This window comes from Pyrgilauda ruficollis, unplaced genomic scaffold (assembly GCF_017590135.1).
Source record: "Pyrgilauda ruficollis isolate IOZ18807 unplaced genomic scaffold, ASM1759013v1 scaffold17, whole genome shotgun sequence".
Lineage (NCBI taxonomy): Eukaryota > Metazoa > Chordata > Aves > Passeriformes > Passeridae > Pyrgilauda > Pyrgilauda ruficollis.
Genome location: NW_024515875.1, coordinates 6,300,960 through 6,316,635, shown reverse-complemented (window position 1 = coordinate 6,316,635; position 15,676 = coordinate 6,300,960). Strand labels below are relative to the sequence as shown.

The window sequence follows — 15,676 nt, the reverse complement described above, 5'->3', positions numbered from 1 at the left end:
TTGCTGTATGTCACTAGAAGCAGATCAGGCGGGGGGGGGGGAACATTTTTGTAAGCATTAGGGAATTTTCCCCTTTGAAAAACAGCTAAAATGTCATTAACATTTCAGCCAGCTTTAAATTAAAATTTGCATCTGAAAATAATCCATAATGTGTTTTGAGTGCCAGTGAGTCATATCAGGACAGTATCAGCACCAGTTTCTTGTGTGTACAGCTTGTGCTGTGGCTCCTGTATGGTCAGTAACAGTGCTACTGTGCCCCTCATGCTGGAGTGAGAATTCCCATGGAATTAACACTTGGCCTTGTGCTGATCATAGAAAGCCGGTGTTCCCCAGACCACATGGAGCAGATGAATGCTGTGTCCTGAATTCTACTCCTGCTTTGTGTGCAGGCTCACTTGGCCTAGTGGTTTTTACGAAGAATAGTCCTATTCCATTCTATTGCAGTAGGTCTGTTTACGCCAGAAGAGGTTTCTCTTGTAACTGTGTAAATCTCTAATGTTTTCTTGTAAGTTCTCTAGGACAGGCCCTTAGAACATGCCAGCAGAGCGACTGGGTCATCTTTCACCCATCCCTACACCACTGAATGGTGATACTTTAATTTTTCTGCCCCACTGAGCACAAGTCATTGAGTTTGATGTTGGGAGGAGGAGAGTTCAGAAGTGAAGCTAGCAGCACTGCCGTGCAGGCAGGACAAATGGGAAAACTGCTCTGTATCCCTATGTTTTGCACATACGAGAGCATGTAGGCATCTGCAGCATGCAGCCTGAAATGTTGTGGTTTTTTTCTGCAAGGTTTTTATGTGAAGTCTACATGGATTAGATCTGTAGCTGTCCTGAGCAATTGGTACCCCAACTGCAGAGACTTTGGAGAAAAACACTTGCTGACTCTATAATGATTTTGGTAGGGCATGTGCTGGAGTTCCTGACAACTGTTTCTAAAGGGTTTTCCTTCGTGCAAGGCCTTGAAGGATAATTTTCTCCTCTTTTTTTCCCCACCGCTCTCTCCTCAGGGAACTAGAGGTCTTGACGCATCCTTTACATCCTGCATTTACTCTGACCACAGTCCCTCCCTGTTCTCACAAGCGGAGCTCAGCCCTGCTTCCCTTCCTGTTGATTCCCAGTCAGCTACATGGTAAGTTTTCATTATCTCTAGACTTGTTGCCATGAGGTAAAGCTCTGGCAGACTCTCTCTAAAATCCATTAGCACTGGGCATTGAGAGCAGAGCACTTCATGCCCATCAGAGATCGTTCAGTTGTATTCCAGGCTGACTGCAAGGAAAGGAAGATAGTATTGAATTAGCATTGGAGCTGAACTTCAGCATAGATTGTTATAGGAATAAAATATGAAGTAAAATATGTGACAGAATTAAATCCATCAGTTCTAATAAAAGAAACAGAAGAAAGCAAAGAAATATTGGACCCTTAAATCCCATTAACCAGGCCAGAGAGAGAATGCATTAAAAGGAAGCTGCACTGTATCTTTTTTCATTGTTTGATGAAATAATCTTTTTCACCCTTTAAGTAGTGTGTTTAAAACTCCTAGTATTTCTGAAACAAAGGGAATATACAGCCACCGAGCTAGCTGGTTTTTATACCTTCCTTTCTGAGTATTGTCCTTCAGTGCAATACAGAGCCATTTCTTTGTTCTCACAAGCTAGCAGTTAAATTGTATGTAAATGTATGCAAATTAGATGCTGTCTAATAAAGAGAGTCATTAGATGGAAGAAATATTTAGTTTAGGGGGAAAAAAGAGAAGAAAGCAGGTGTATTTTGCAATAGAAAATGTAAGATTGCAAAAGCCCCTCAAACTTTGGGTGAAGGCTTTTTATAAAGCCATTAAAATATTTTCTAAAAGGCTTGGTCCTCCTCTTGGTCCTATTTTCTGTGTGCTTTTTTATCTGTGTGCACTTCTGTGTTCTTAAAACTCACTGGCTGTGCTATATGTACAAACATTTAAGTACTGTACTCATAAGTATTTTATTTCTTTAAATCATGTAGCTATGAATTTACACACATGTGCCTTGTACTAGGGTGTGTTTACTGCTTACTGAGTAGATAGAGGTGGAATTCATGTGGTGAATTTCATTTTCATAGATTGATTTATTCATCGTATGCCCTGACTGGGTACCTTTTCTCACTAAATCATCTTCCTCCATTTTGTCAACCCTCTCCTCAACAATTTTAAGGCTTTATTTTTTCCCCCATTTTATTTATTCACCAGTGCTCAGTGCCAGATGCATTTCCATTCTTTCACTGATGTTTTCTGCCAAGTTATCCCTTTTGAGGTATGGACCTGATTTAAGCCTGAAGCAGCAGTGACCTTTCTAAACATGAAGTTGCAGCTTTACTGTCAGGTGTCATAACACTAAAATGCTCAGAATGTAAAGCTTTGTGTCATCCACAACTGGAGATTCCACACCTGTGGGTGGAATGCTTGTATCCATCTAGGTTCTGAAAGATTTAAAATACATGAACCTTATTTTCTTGCCACTTCTAAGGAGATGAAATTTGAGACTTGTCTCTCTCTACCTTTTGAATTTCTACTCCTGATCTTTCAGCACTTCTGTTTGAGTGGACCAGTATACAAAGGTGATATGGCTCAATTATCTCCAAGTCTTTGTTGTATTTTGTTTCTGATGGTCAGTTAGCATGGTTTCAGGCAGAGACAATAGCTATATGTCAGCTTGCCTATTTTTTCTGTTGCAGTTTTGCAAGTCTGGAAGTCTAAAGACATATATGTATAAGTGTATAAAATATATGTATATAAAAATAATGTTGTTTAAATATTTACATACAAAGCCAACGGATTGGCTTCCTTCCCAGAATTACTGGAACTACCTTCCCCAGGAACATTTGGACTTGAGAAATCTCTACAGCAACACATTTTTACTGAAACTAAACAACTTGTGAAATGAGTAACTAGCTCTGCACCCTTCGTTGTTCATATGGGTTCTTTAGCTTAGAGTGATGGAGAGACCTCTCTGCATGGGTAGTTCATTTCCAGCTAATTATGATAAGATTATCTTTTATTGCCATTTCCACCCCTCAGTTTCTCATTGGCTTATTTTATGAGAGAAATCTTACAAGAGAAGCTTGAACAGAGTGGGAATATTTTTGCCACAGTTCTAGGCCAAGTCCGTGCTGTGTGCTGCATCTGAGAAGTGTGTGCAGTCTGGGCACTGCATTCCTTTCTGGACAGCTAAAGTGCAGTCAGACTGATCACTCAGAACAAGCTGACCCCCAGCTGCCCAGTGTCCCAACCGCCCTGGCCTTAGCAGTCAGCAGAGAAGCCATAAAGTGTCTGCTACCCAGTGGGAAATGGAGGCAGGGTGATTGTAAGGGCGTGGAGGAGGTCTGGCAGTCAGTATTTCAGGTACTCTTGAAGGCATAATAGAATATGTAAGGTGAGGATTGTAAGGAATGCAAAGGAAATATGAGCTGTAATATAAGGATGCTAGAGAGAGGTGAGGTTAAATTGAAGAGTAACATGGGATATATTGGTGACTAGGAGGGATGAGCCCACGTTAGCAAGCAGAAAATGTTGGTGTTTTACTGGCTGACTTGGGTCACCCTTCTTGTTCACTGATATTGAATGTCCAGGAGAACTGAGTCGTTAGTGATGCAGGCATTTAACATGGATTTTTAAACAGAGTTTGCAATCTAGGTAGGTGTAGTTATGCACATTCTTCAGATTTTGGGAGGTGGTGATTAATCTTGAAACCCTAATTGGGAGATTTAGATGGGACAGGCTAGGAAACAAAGTACCTTCTGTCTCTTGCATTATTGATCAGGTTGCAAAAAATACATGTAGATGAGTGATACTCAAATCGGGGAAGAACCATGTAGGCTTAGGGGCAGGGATCTGACGAATTCTGTATTCCTTCCCATGCTTCCTGTGGTCTGGAATAATTGTTCAGGGCAGGAGAGAATTCAGTGCCTACCTCCTTCTGAGGATACACATCTTTCTACCTTATCCATCTCAACAATAACAATAATACAGCTTTCCTACTCTTGAAGTACGTTACAGGCATATATATGCATTAAAAGATGTGAGACTTTTGTATCTTGTGATGATGAATCCAATAACAGTGCTGTAGACAGATATGGGAACCAAACCCCTGGTGCATCAGATCAGGCATCTATCCTGTTCATGTCTTCAGCTTCAGCAGTGGGAGGCACAAGAAATCCTAAGATGTAATAGAACTAAGTTGTAATAGAACAACTAATTTTTTTCACTAGTGATCTTGATAGTAAATGAGAATTTTTAAAGCTGTACCTCTCAGAAGCTTGTGCAACTCTAAAGAAATAGTTTTAAGAAATAAAATATGCCACACTAAACTAATCCTAAAGCTAACGAACAGGCATTGGGACTAGCAGCTTTTGCTATTACCTACTGCTTATTATTGTTATTATTATTATTTCTTTTTAATTATGCAAAGTGCTAATCAGTTTGATTATGCACAGTGCTAATCAGGTTAATTATGCAAAGTGCTAATCAGTTATTCTCTAAGCACACGAGGAGAGCAGAGGTGCTGGCAGTGAATGGTGGTTCTAGATGGGGGTAGTCACGGCAGTCATTCCTTATTAAAAGAGGAGAAGGTGAGATGATAGGGGGTTTTGCTTCCATTAAAAAGTAAATAATTAAAAAAAACCGAAAGCCGTGAGGGGGATAGTTCTCATGGGGTAATTCTTCTTTCACAGCAAGGCAGACTTTTTCCAAGTCATCTCATGCTGTTGGATAATTTCTGTAGGAGTTTGAGTGCACTGATTTGGGCAAATGTATTGGAGGGGAGTATTTTAATGGCAAGGGTGCAAGGTGCGCCCATTTAATAGGTCAGGGTGCATAACTAGAAAAATCACAAATTAAGGGAGTTTGGTCAATCTAACAGAGTCACCTTTTAAGCATTGGTAAGTGGGATAGTGATAAGGCGACGTGGATGGCAGTTGTTAATGTGTTATTATGGCTGAAGATCTTGTATGCGCATACAAAATGTGTTTCTTTCAGTGTAGTGCCTTTAAAAGCTGCAGGAATATAGGGTTCCTTATCAGTGGAATGTATGTTAGGCTGTGTTTCTTCTTCCCCTTTAGCACTAAATTAAAAACTAGAATTTTGGATTCCAGTGAAAAAAGATTTATTTTCACTAAGCTATGTTCTCACATCAATTACAGAAGATTCAGTATGTCTCTCTTACTATGCTCAGTGTCTAATATCCAACAAGTATTCCTTATTTGATTATGTTTCAGTATTGGTGTGGGATACATAAGCAGTACTTTTTTCAGTTAGTAATGGGGATAACATTCCCAGAGCAGAAAGCTACTTGCTCATAAAAGTTCTGGGTAAAGGATCTTAAGATATTTTTGAAGTCATTAAAACAGAAGACTGTTTCATATAAGCCATTGGTACTAGAAGGTTACTACACCAGCAATGCAAGATAAATTTTCCTTGAAAAATTAAGCATTGAAGGCACTAACTTATGGGGAGGCATGACAAATTTTAAAGTGTACTTAGGGTAGGAAGTAAAGCAAAGAATCACTAATAGTGGCTTAAACCAGAGCCTGAAAATTAATAATATTTCCTTCTTGGCTTTGTGACTACTCCACAAGACGCTTAAAACAAGTTTACTACCAAATATGTGGTCACAGATGTTCATCTGTTCTTATAAATTCTTTCTGGTGCTAGAAATCTAGACAAATCAATTGTCCAGCATCAAGTCTAGTGCCTTAGTTCTGGAGGAGGGGAGTATGTGATGCAAATAACTTAAGTGACAGGGGGACACACCAGACACAGTGTCCTGAGACTCTGCATGCTTTGCTGTCTGAGCATCGACATCTTCTCAAGTGGAAGTCAAATCCTGAGAAAAGAAAACTCGGAAGGTTTCATTTTCCTGTGGGTATTTCCCTATAGTATCTTAAAGCTTCTGTAGAATCAGAAGACCCTTGGAAGGCCAGCAACATAAACTCCACTCCGTAGTATTTGCATCTTAGAAATATAAATCTACCTGAGACATAATCATAACTTCTGTTGAATTTCACCATCTCAGCTGTCCTTCTGACGAACTGGGGAACTAGAAAGGCAAAACTCACATTCTGCTTCTAATCCTACTGCTGTCTTTATAACCCTGATAAATTGCATTACTTTGCTCACAAGTTAGCAACAAATGAGGAAACCCCAAGAAGGAAATCTGTGCCTCCTGTGCTTGAAGAAGTGTGCCTTGAGTGAGCAGGGAAGTCAATTGCTTGTATGGCTGAAAGTCATTGCTTCAAAATCTTTTTGCATTTTCTTGAGGACCTGGTGTTCAGAGGTGCAGGCTAACTGCTACTCAGCTCAGTAGGAGCTGAGTCTGCTCATTGGCATTCACACAACTGGGAGCTGGTGGAAAATTAATAACAATAAGATTTTAAACATTCAGCCTGACCTTTTAAAGTTACTGACCTGCATTCAGGTTACAAATACACAGCAATTTTCTCTTGGGCTGCAAAGATTCTAAATGTTAAATCAGTAACTCAATCAGACTAGCAGCCCTTCTTCTCTCTGTTCTCTCATGCCTAGCTGCCATGACTGGAGTAAAGGAACAAGAAAACTATCTAACCATATCCATATCTTACTGTGACGCCAGTACTTGGAAGAAGCCCCACTGACATAAACTAACACAAAGTGACACATTGTTTAAAAAGTTTTTTCAAATGTCTTCTCCCATTGATCTTCTTAAAGGAAGATAAATAAACACTGTGTGTGGTGCAGCCAGACTCAGTATTTTTGCTCCTACAAATGTTTATACATTCTCTGGTGGTTGTTTGTAATGCTGTTTGTTGACTGTAAATTCCAGACCTGCACGTTTGTAATGTATACATTTACAGAAGCAGTGCATTTTGAGGAGTGCAGTCAGGGTAGTGCCTCTTACGATCACTGCCAGGTGAATAGTGGGTGGTTTGTTTTTCTCCTCCTTCCAAAGTAGCAAATTTGTCTTTGTGCTCCCAGTGAGAGGGATGTCTGTGGTGGCAGGATCTTCTATAAAGCAGGACCTCCAGGTCCATGAGGAAAGCCATATAGGATTTCTCTGGTGGGATCAAGTTGCTTCAGCTTTTCATCTAATTAACAAATAACTCTGTTGCACTCAGTTCATTCAGTGGCGATGAGGATGATGTGTGTTTTCTCTCAGGAGGAAGCGACTGAGGTTGTTAGAGATGGCAAAATTCCTGTTGGCTGAGACCCCCCCGCCCCTCTGTTCCTGTTTCACAGTTCTCTCCCCAGTCTTTGAAAAAAATCTTCCCTTTCTCACTTGTTATTATCAGCATCTTAATCCCCAGGGCAGTGGGATTATGTAGAAGATTTGGGAATAATGCAGGCACTTTCTTCCAGCAAAATGAATGAGCATAGCTGCCTGAACATAGTGTATGTGTAGGAAGAGTTCAGCTAAATCAGTCACCATTCCTCCTATTAGGTGGAATTTCCCTTGAACCCATGCTTCTGTTGTGTTTGTGTAAGTCAAGATTACATGTTTTGGATGTTCCACCTTGCCTTGCACTTTTCTTTCTGCTCTCGTGCACTTTATCTACATTTACTAGACACAGGTTTTGCTGCCTTGCAGTTACCATCACAGAAATCACTCTCATTTGAGTATAAGCTCTATTAACATGTAACAAATTTTAATTAGTTTTAGTGGCTTTAAACGTAAGTTTTGGGAGAGCTGTGTCTGCCTCGGGTGAGCTGTTTATAAATCTGCAACTAGAAAAAAACATTTGTTTTTGCCTGTGCTAAAGTATGATAACATCTAAGAGTCCTTGTGTCTTCATGGATTGGAAAGAAATCAACTGAAGGACCTTTGTGGCAGGGAAGTATTTTTTTAATTCCTCTCTATGCTTGTGCGTCTCGCCACCCTGGCAATAGCTGTTCCATGAAAATAAGAAGGACCTACTGCGATTATGAGGTTCTTAATGAAGCCTCTCAAAAGGCAGAGGTCTGTCTGGTGGTCCTGCAGCTCACCACACTGTTGATGGCCGCAGAGCACCGATATGTTCGTATGTAGCAGATGCTCTTTTTCACTTGGCTGTTTGGAAATTCAGGGAATTGAATGCATGAGGGGAAAAAAAAGTGAAATGATGTTTCATTTACCTAAAGTCACACCTGTGAATGCTAGAACTGAAGTTGACAGAGCAACCTTAATTCAACTTCCCTGTGCTTTTCCAGTTTTTTTGGGATTGCATGCTATTTTACATGGGAACCAGTCTTCTCATAGAACACCTGATGGACCTGGTCTGTGGTGGAATAAAGATTTTTTAGTAAGAGGCTGTTTTCTTTAGGGCCAGTTGCCTCACTTACTGCAAACACTGGAAATTGTTTAGTAAATGAGGCAAAACATAGCAGAAAAGGAATGGTGCTTTTATTCTCAAGATTACGGTGAGAGCATGCATGTGCTTAAAGCAAAAAATATGCTTGAATTGAGTTGCTTGTAAAATCAGACATATTTTGGTGGGTTGCAAAGCAAGCTAGTATTTCTGCTTTCTCTTACCAGTTCAGTTACTTGTTTTAACTCTTCACTATTTCTGCCTTTTAAAACATTCTGTTTGATTTCCTTTAAAGAAAAAAAGTAAAGTCAATACCAGTAGTTACAGCCTACCCTGGTCTTGCATCACTTTTCTGGTATGTGAAAGACCTTTTATTTTCCTTTTTTGTTTTCTTTTTTCCTTACTTTCCCTATGAAATTGCAATTTCCAGGATTTTGGCTTTCAGTTGGTAGGAAATGCACTATGTTCCACATTTATTCACTGACAAAAGTGCACACAACTCTTCCTGACACTTTGACAGTTTAGTGGGAGATGCTGTTCTAAGTAGAATGTGTCTGTCTGTAGCTAGGTCCGTTTTCTAAGCACTGGGAATTCATCTGTTTTCTTGCAGATTCTTTTCTTCATATTTTATTACTTCAGAGAGAATACAAAGACTGATTGTTTCTTTCTTTCTTCCTTTCTTTTTCTTTTTTTCCCCCCTCTAGTTGACACAATCAGTATTATTTGAAAGAAAAAAAATTGCACACAGAATGGGAAATAGGGTGGGAAAATGTAATAGGAACTGCAAATCTTTTCTGTCTTGTCTGAGTAAATGAGAGCTGATGAGAGATGCCACACAATGAGGTCTAGGGGATGCTTGCTGAACTGGTATATAAAGATTGTTTCATTTTGCTTCATTTCATTTTACTGTATTGAATTTGAAAGGGAAAATTGCAGCGGACATGAAAGTTTGCTGTAGAAACACCTTCGGTTGCAGTACCCTTGGCGTGAACCTGGGCAAACATGAAAAGGAACGTTAAATAAAGTAGTGTATGAATTGTGTAGGTGTGCTTCAGAAGCTACTTTTTGAAGAGTGCCCTTTCACAAAGAGTGGCCCTGCCTCTCAGGTTATTCTGCTACTTCTGTTTTGAATCTCTTAAGGTGTCATTCTGGATTGTCTTTTGGTTTTTTTGTAATTTGGTAGTGGGGGGAGAGGAGTCAAAACTATACTGTTTTGCAAGACTATGTGGTGACATTTTTGAATGCCAGTTTTCAAGAAGACTGGAAGAAGATTATTTCTTCCCCCGTTTATGCACACCCTAAAGGTTCTTCTTCCCTTTTCAAGTGAGTATAACTCAGGGGAACTTGGTTCTAGGTGGGATACTGCTACAGCAATGCACTCCTCTACAATTTTACTTTTACCTTGCATGTTACAAGCTGCAGTGCTTCTGTCCAACTGGAGTAACTGCACATTGTTTGCTGGAAGAAGCAGGTGTGAGTCAGGTTAATTTGAATTTTTTTTTTTTCTTGTGCTACCTTAGGCATCGTTAATTCTCAAAAAACGTAGGATTTTTTATGCCTAAGTCAAAGTCTGTTGAGTATGTCTGAAGTAATTCATCATGAACTGCAAACATTGCTGTGTAATAGCTCTGACAATGCACAATATAAGATTTGACACTCCTGCCAGAGCCATTACCCTTGGGAGAGATCTTTGATGATAAAACATCTAAAAATTAAACTTTTTTTCTAATCTAAATATGTAAATTGTAATGTTCAGAAGAAAGATTCAGCATCCTTGTCTTCAGAGTCCAGCTGCTGTGTTCTCATGGCAGGTTTGTATCATGAACAGATTTAAGACTCTTCTCCTAGAAGAGTTTTTTACCATCTGGAAACTTCTGGATTTCTGTGAGGTAGGCATGCTTGGCAAGCATTTGCCTGGAAAGTATTATGCTTTGTACACACCTTCCCTAATCAAAGTCCTAGAGAGTGAAGAGGTGGGAGTAACATTGGTGGGAGTAACATTGGTGGGCACTGGAAGAGAAACAAAGCGGGGTGGTTTTACTTTTCTCCAAGCAAAGGGGTGGTTTAATGGTATTGTGTAACACAGCTCTTCTGCTACTCTGAGGGTTAGGGAACGATTGGGTAGGTTATTTAATTCCTCCCCCTTCCACCCCTGCCATTACCACTGCCTCTAAATGGAGACCTGCAAGTGCAAGGGTACCCATAGGGATATCAGTGTCTCTGGATGTGATTCATCCCAAGGAGCATCGTTCAGCTCAGTATCTAAAATCTGGGTGTTGCTAAGTGCCATGGATTCATGATCCTAGCTCAAGCACAAACCATTTTTTTTCATGGCTGTGGTTTTGGAAGTGGAGGGGTTCCTCATTGTTTTGGGGTTTTTTTTGTAGATAAACTTCATAGGCTCAGACAGGGAAATCTTGGATAACAGAAGAGTAGTGACAAAACCAAAATTCTTCTCGACCTAGGAGTGAATGACTCATGGAAAAGGGACTAATTTTCTCAGTGTCATGAATAGATGTAATGGCTATGGAGCATTAAGGGAAGATCTAAGAATTTAAAAGCTGATTGAAATGCAGAACATGTTGGGATATTTGGGGGATGGGGTAAGGCAATCACTTTTTTCTGTAAATTTTTCTAGTCCAAGTCTTTATGCAGTGCAGTCTGACTAGCTATGCTATTTCATATACAATAGTAATTCAAAGAATATTCTTTTTAGCAGAATAAATATTTTTGCTGCTTGGCATGTGAAATGTTTGTGCTAGTAAATTCCACAGACAGCTTCTTCCCCCCCCCAGTATTGTTTTGTCTGATTATACAATCTTGAAAGTTTAGAATTGACTGGTTTACAGTAAGAAGCATCAAGTAAATGCAATCTCCCTATTTTTAATAACAGAAGCTCAAATTTCATGTGAGATCACACCAGTACTCCAGTGTAATTAAGTTTATGGTTTTCTTATGCACTTCAAATGCCTGTGATGTGCGGTTAATAGTATTTTTCAGACAAGTATTAGGACACCTCAGCAGTGATGCCAGTGTGGGATGGTGTCTAACAGCAGTGCAGACGCCACAGAACAAAGGAAATTGCAGGACCCTGTTATAATTTGTCTAAAAATATGCATGATAGCAGAGCTCTTTTTTTTACCTGAGTTTAGAGACTGATAAGGCTTTAAATTAGAGTGAAGCTTCATAAATGAATCAGGCATGAAACAAGATTTCCAGGCTTGTCTTTCATTGAGAGTTAAATATGGCTGGATATCAGATCTGCAACTTGGATTTTGTGTAATGGATGTACAGCAAGTCTATTTTGTGCTATGCAAATTTTTACCATGAACTGCTGTAAGACTGCATAGGAAGTTCTGGAGAAAAGCTTCGGATGAACTTTTTCATCTGTTTACCTATATACAGATGCAATTTTTGTTTGTTTGTTTGCTTGATTGCTTGCTTAAAGGAATCATGATTTTTCCATACAAGAGCATTCTTTTTCTATTTCTGAGGAAAGAAAATAATACTAAAGATGACTAAGAATTCCAGAGAAGTGGGCTGGAATAAGTGAAACAAAACATTTTATTAAAAAATTACTTAAACTGGTGGAGATTTTTTTGTTTACTTTGAAGAAGTTTTGGTTTTCAAATGTTTTGAAGATGAGGGCCAAAATTTTCATTTCATGAGGAGGAACAATGTTTCTGGCTTGGCTCCATCTGACATGCTTGTTGAACACTGAAACTTAAAATTGTACTTACTCAGGATTGGATGTAGAGCTGAATCTGCACATACAGTGTGTGTGACAGCTCTGTAAATTAGAATGAGACCTGATTATTCCAATGTCTTGGACTGTCTGGGCATGACTCTGCAGCATAAAATCATATAAATTTTGTGATTATTGAGATTCAGCTTGGTTGTGTATAGAAGTGTTGGAAATGAGCCCCTGATTCCTTTCTGAAACGATTCCCTCTGATACAATAGGACTATCAGGCTTGCTGACAGTAATGGGCAAAATTCTCACATGTCAGTAAAGCCTCTGCTCCCTTGGAAAGCTGAAGAGCAGCTAAGTATTTAGGGACACAGCAAAGACCTATAGGTGATATGTGGGCCATGTTTTCAGTCACCTTTCCAGCTCCTGAGCTGACTCCTGTGCTGTGTTGTGGGGACAGCAGATCTGGGAAGTCCCTGGCAGGTATCCATACAATAGCCCTTCCCTTACTTTATTAAAACAGCACATGCAAATGCTAACCAACTGTTTTGTTCATGCAGGTCTTTGCCCATGCAAATTTAGACCGTTGGTTTCCTTCATTACTCATAAAGAGGTTGGAATGTCCTTTTGAGTGGGAAATAATAACCAGGATAGTTCAGTAGCACCACTTTTTATTCTGTTTGCTCCTTAATCAAACGAGAACCACGCAGACTTCATTGTGACTGATGCAGCAGGAGGACTACGGGGTTTGGCCCCGCAGGTATTAACTTGTGTCAATCCTATGGGAAGGGAGCTTTCTTTGCTATCTGCCTTTTAGGGGGACTGTTGGTGGCAGGAAGCAGCGCAGTTGGGACAGGCAATGGGAGTGCCTGCTCTGGCTTCAACTGCCCATTGCCGGCTGGGAAATGCTAATTGGCATTTGAGAGAACATACTCTATATGAGAAAGTGATGAGTGAATGGAAATTAAAACAAAAGGGTTGAAAATAGAGCTGTAATCAATCTAGCCCTGTATCTCAGTAAGCCAGGGGCAGTATTTCATAGTGGATTTGGGGCAGATATTGCAGCAAGTGACACAATAGCAGGGGGTCTTCCCCCCACTCCCTCCTCCCCTGCCATTAAATCTACATTTGGAAGGTGGATGGTGCTGACTCATAAATTAAATTGGGGTAATACATACAGTGTATATATATTTCTGTCACTTTGTCTCAAATTAAACACGAACCTTCTCCCCTGACAAGATGATAGAAAAGTTAATTGCTCGCCCTGGCTTTAAATTGGAATTTGAATTTGCAAAATGCTAAAGGTTTATGAGATCTAAATCATGAGGAGCTTAAATTACATTCCTGTGATAAAATATTAATAAATCAATTAAAACATAAGCCGAGTATAATATTACTTTTTTGTAGGAACCTTGAACACAATAATTCATTAGAGTGTGCAGTAACAATTATTGTATCTTTTTTAATTTTCTTTTTTATTAGTTTCTCTTTTTTTAAACTGGGGAAAAGGCAACATCAGATGGGAAAACATCACACAATGGTGGAATATTATCCTGGTACCAAATCTAGTAATCTCCTAGTAACGGTGCATGTACATACAAAAGCATCTGAACACCCTGAGCTCTGCACATTGCGCCACGGCTGCACTATAACAAGACTCACTCACTAAAAGATGGGGGCTGTTTTTCCCCTTTTAACCATGGGAAAGAAGGGCAGTAGCATGGGAAGAAGGGAAAAAAAACTTTCTGCTCCTCTTTTGTTTTTTTTTTTTTAATTTTCCAGCCTCTTTCCATGCCATTTTATCCTTTTCTTATTTTTCCTTCTCCCTTCTCTTAATTGGCATAAGATTGGTATGGTTTCAGTGTCAAAACTATCAAAAAATTCACAGATCTCTCTGTAAAACTGGCCTGAGTTTTGTGTTGGGGAAACTCAGGTTAGAATTGGATTTTGTTGCTAGATTTTTAGTTATGTTTTGAACAACTCTCACAGCTCTAATCTTTACATAACCCATTTCTGTGTACTATATAAAGAGCACTTCAGGCACAGTATGGAACTTAGTTATTATTTGAGGAAGGAGGTGTTATGCTAGCTCAGCATGCATTTCTTATATGCAAACATTAATACACAAGGAATGCAATTATTACGTATACCTGCACACCTCTAGTGCCTGTGAAGGTGCAGATTCCTTTGTCAAGTGCTTTTTACCTTCTGTGAAATGACTGGACTGCAGGTCTCATACAGCTATGCTTAGTAAAGGGTCTAATTGCTATTATTACATTATTTGTGTTTGAATTCTTGAAAGGTTATTTAGTACAAATTACGTGTTAGTGCCAAATTGGCAGCTCTGGGGACTGAAGTCTGCTGTACACATCCGTAGGGTAGATCCCGGGGCTGAGCGCGCTCTGCCCACCCTTCCCTGCGCCTCGGGGTCCTGCACAGCCATCGCTCCTGGTGACCTTGGAGGCTCTGCTCCAGACTCTCCTGGTTTTGCTCTTTGCAGCTTAGACCATGGCTCGTGCAGATCGTGTGCGCTGCAGCCAAGGGTTTTTGATGAAGCTAGAGCATCTAAATAGAAGCCCCAGCCTGGTCCCTCTCTCCGGGGATGGGAGGGAGTGTGCAGCTGCCTCTCCTGCGAGCAGCCCGCAGCCATCTCCTCCAGCAGCACGGGGCAGCTGTGTTGGCCGGCTGAAAGCAGCCAGGGCCAGAGTCAGCTGGGGAAAACAGCGACAGGAGATCCAGGAGCAGGTGGTGGCTTGTGCTTCTAACCACCTGTCTGAGTAATGCTTTCCTGTGCTGCCCAGAAGCTATGGCAGGCTTCCGTTTTCCCTGGATATGGGATCCCTCATGATGCTCAGGGTTCTCCTCATGGTGAGACCGCAATGAGTTCATTGAAGGATCCTGCTTTACCATGCTCCTGGCTGTCCTAATTTGGGAGTGACCTCAACTTAAAATTAAATCTTCATTTTCACATGCTTTTGCATTTGCTGTCCCTCTTTTGATGAGACCAGGCAGGGTCTGTTGTAGTGATGCAGAATAAAATCAAACTTTGTGTCTCTAAGCACACGTACCATGTCAGTAGTGCTAAGCTCCTCATCAATATTAAAGAGTCAGTTGTTAGTTTTTGCATGCATTGCTTTTCATTTTTCCCATTTCATGAAGGGAGGATGTGAGAAAAGTCACTTTCCACCAGGTCTCAGTGTAGCATAGCAAACCAGTGGTGGGATTCAACTGACTACGTGACTACAGCTGCCCACCCTTGCACTGAACCTCACCAAAACTGGAGAAATACCTGTTCATTAGGAAGTAAATGATCATTGAGCTTGTTTTATGCAGACTGAGAAGCAGCCATCGGATGCAATTAGCCTCTTGTGGCTACCGAAATGAGGTACATTTAAACAAGCAAGCTAAAACTGAAGGTTTCATATCACCAACATGGTCTGATCTGCCTTTGTTATGATTGCAATAGATTGTTGAGGGTTGACCCAGTATTATTTATTCATGGCTCTTGATAATTACATTTACTCAGCAGATTCCATATTTCACAATTTCTGTTATAAAGTGTGACTGAATCTTTGTGCATTCCTGTAAATAAATTTTTTAAATTGGATCAGTCGAAATTCATGTGTGTGTAGGGGGGTGTTCCAGATTTTTCTTGTGTACTGGGATCATTTCCAGCACAATTGAAGAAAACTTTTAATAC

At 40.2% G+C, this 15,676-nt stretch overlaps 1 protein-coding gene across 13 annotated transcripts in view; it reads left to right on the top strand.

The window, feature by feature from the left end:
• Positions 1 to 15,676, top strand: part of ZBTB20 (zinc finger and BTB domain containing 20) — a 474,871-nt gene that overhangs the window by 117,630 nt on the left and 341,565 nt on the right. For 11 of the 13 annotated variants that reach the window (XM_041463801.1, XM_041463807.1, XM_041463806.1 and 8 more), the window contains one exon: positions 1,010 to 1,131. The exons of the other annotated variants lie outside the window; for them this stretch is intronic. The gene's annotated coding sequence lies outside the window, so the exon portion shown is untranslated. The remainder of the gene's footprint in view (positions 1 to 1,009; positions 1,132 to 15,676) is intronic. 13 annotated transcript variants of the gene reach the window in all.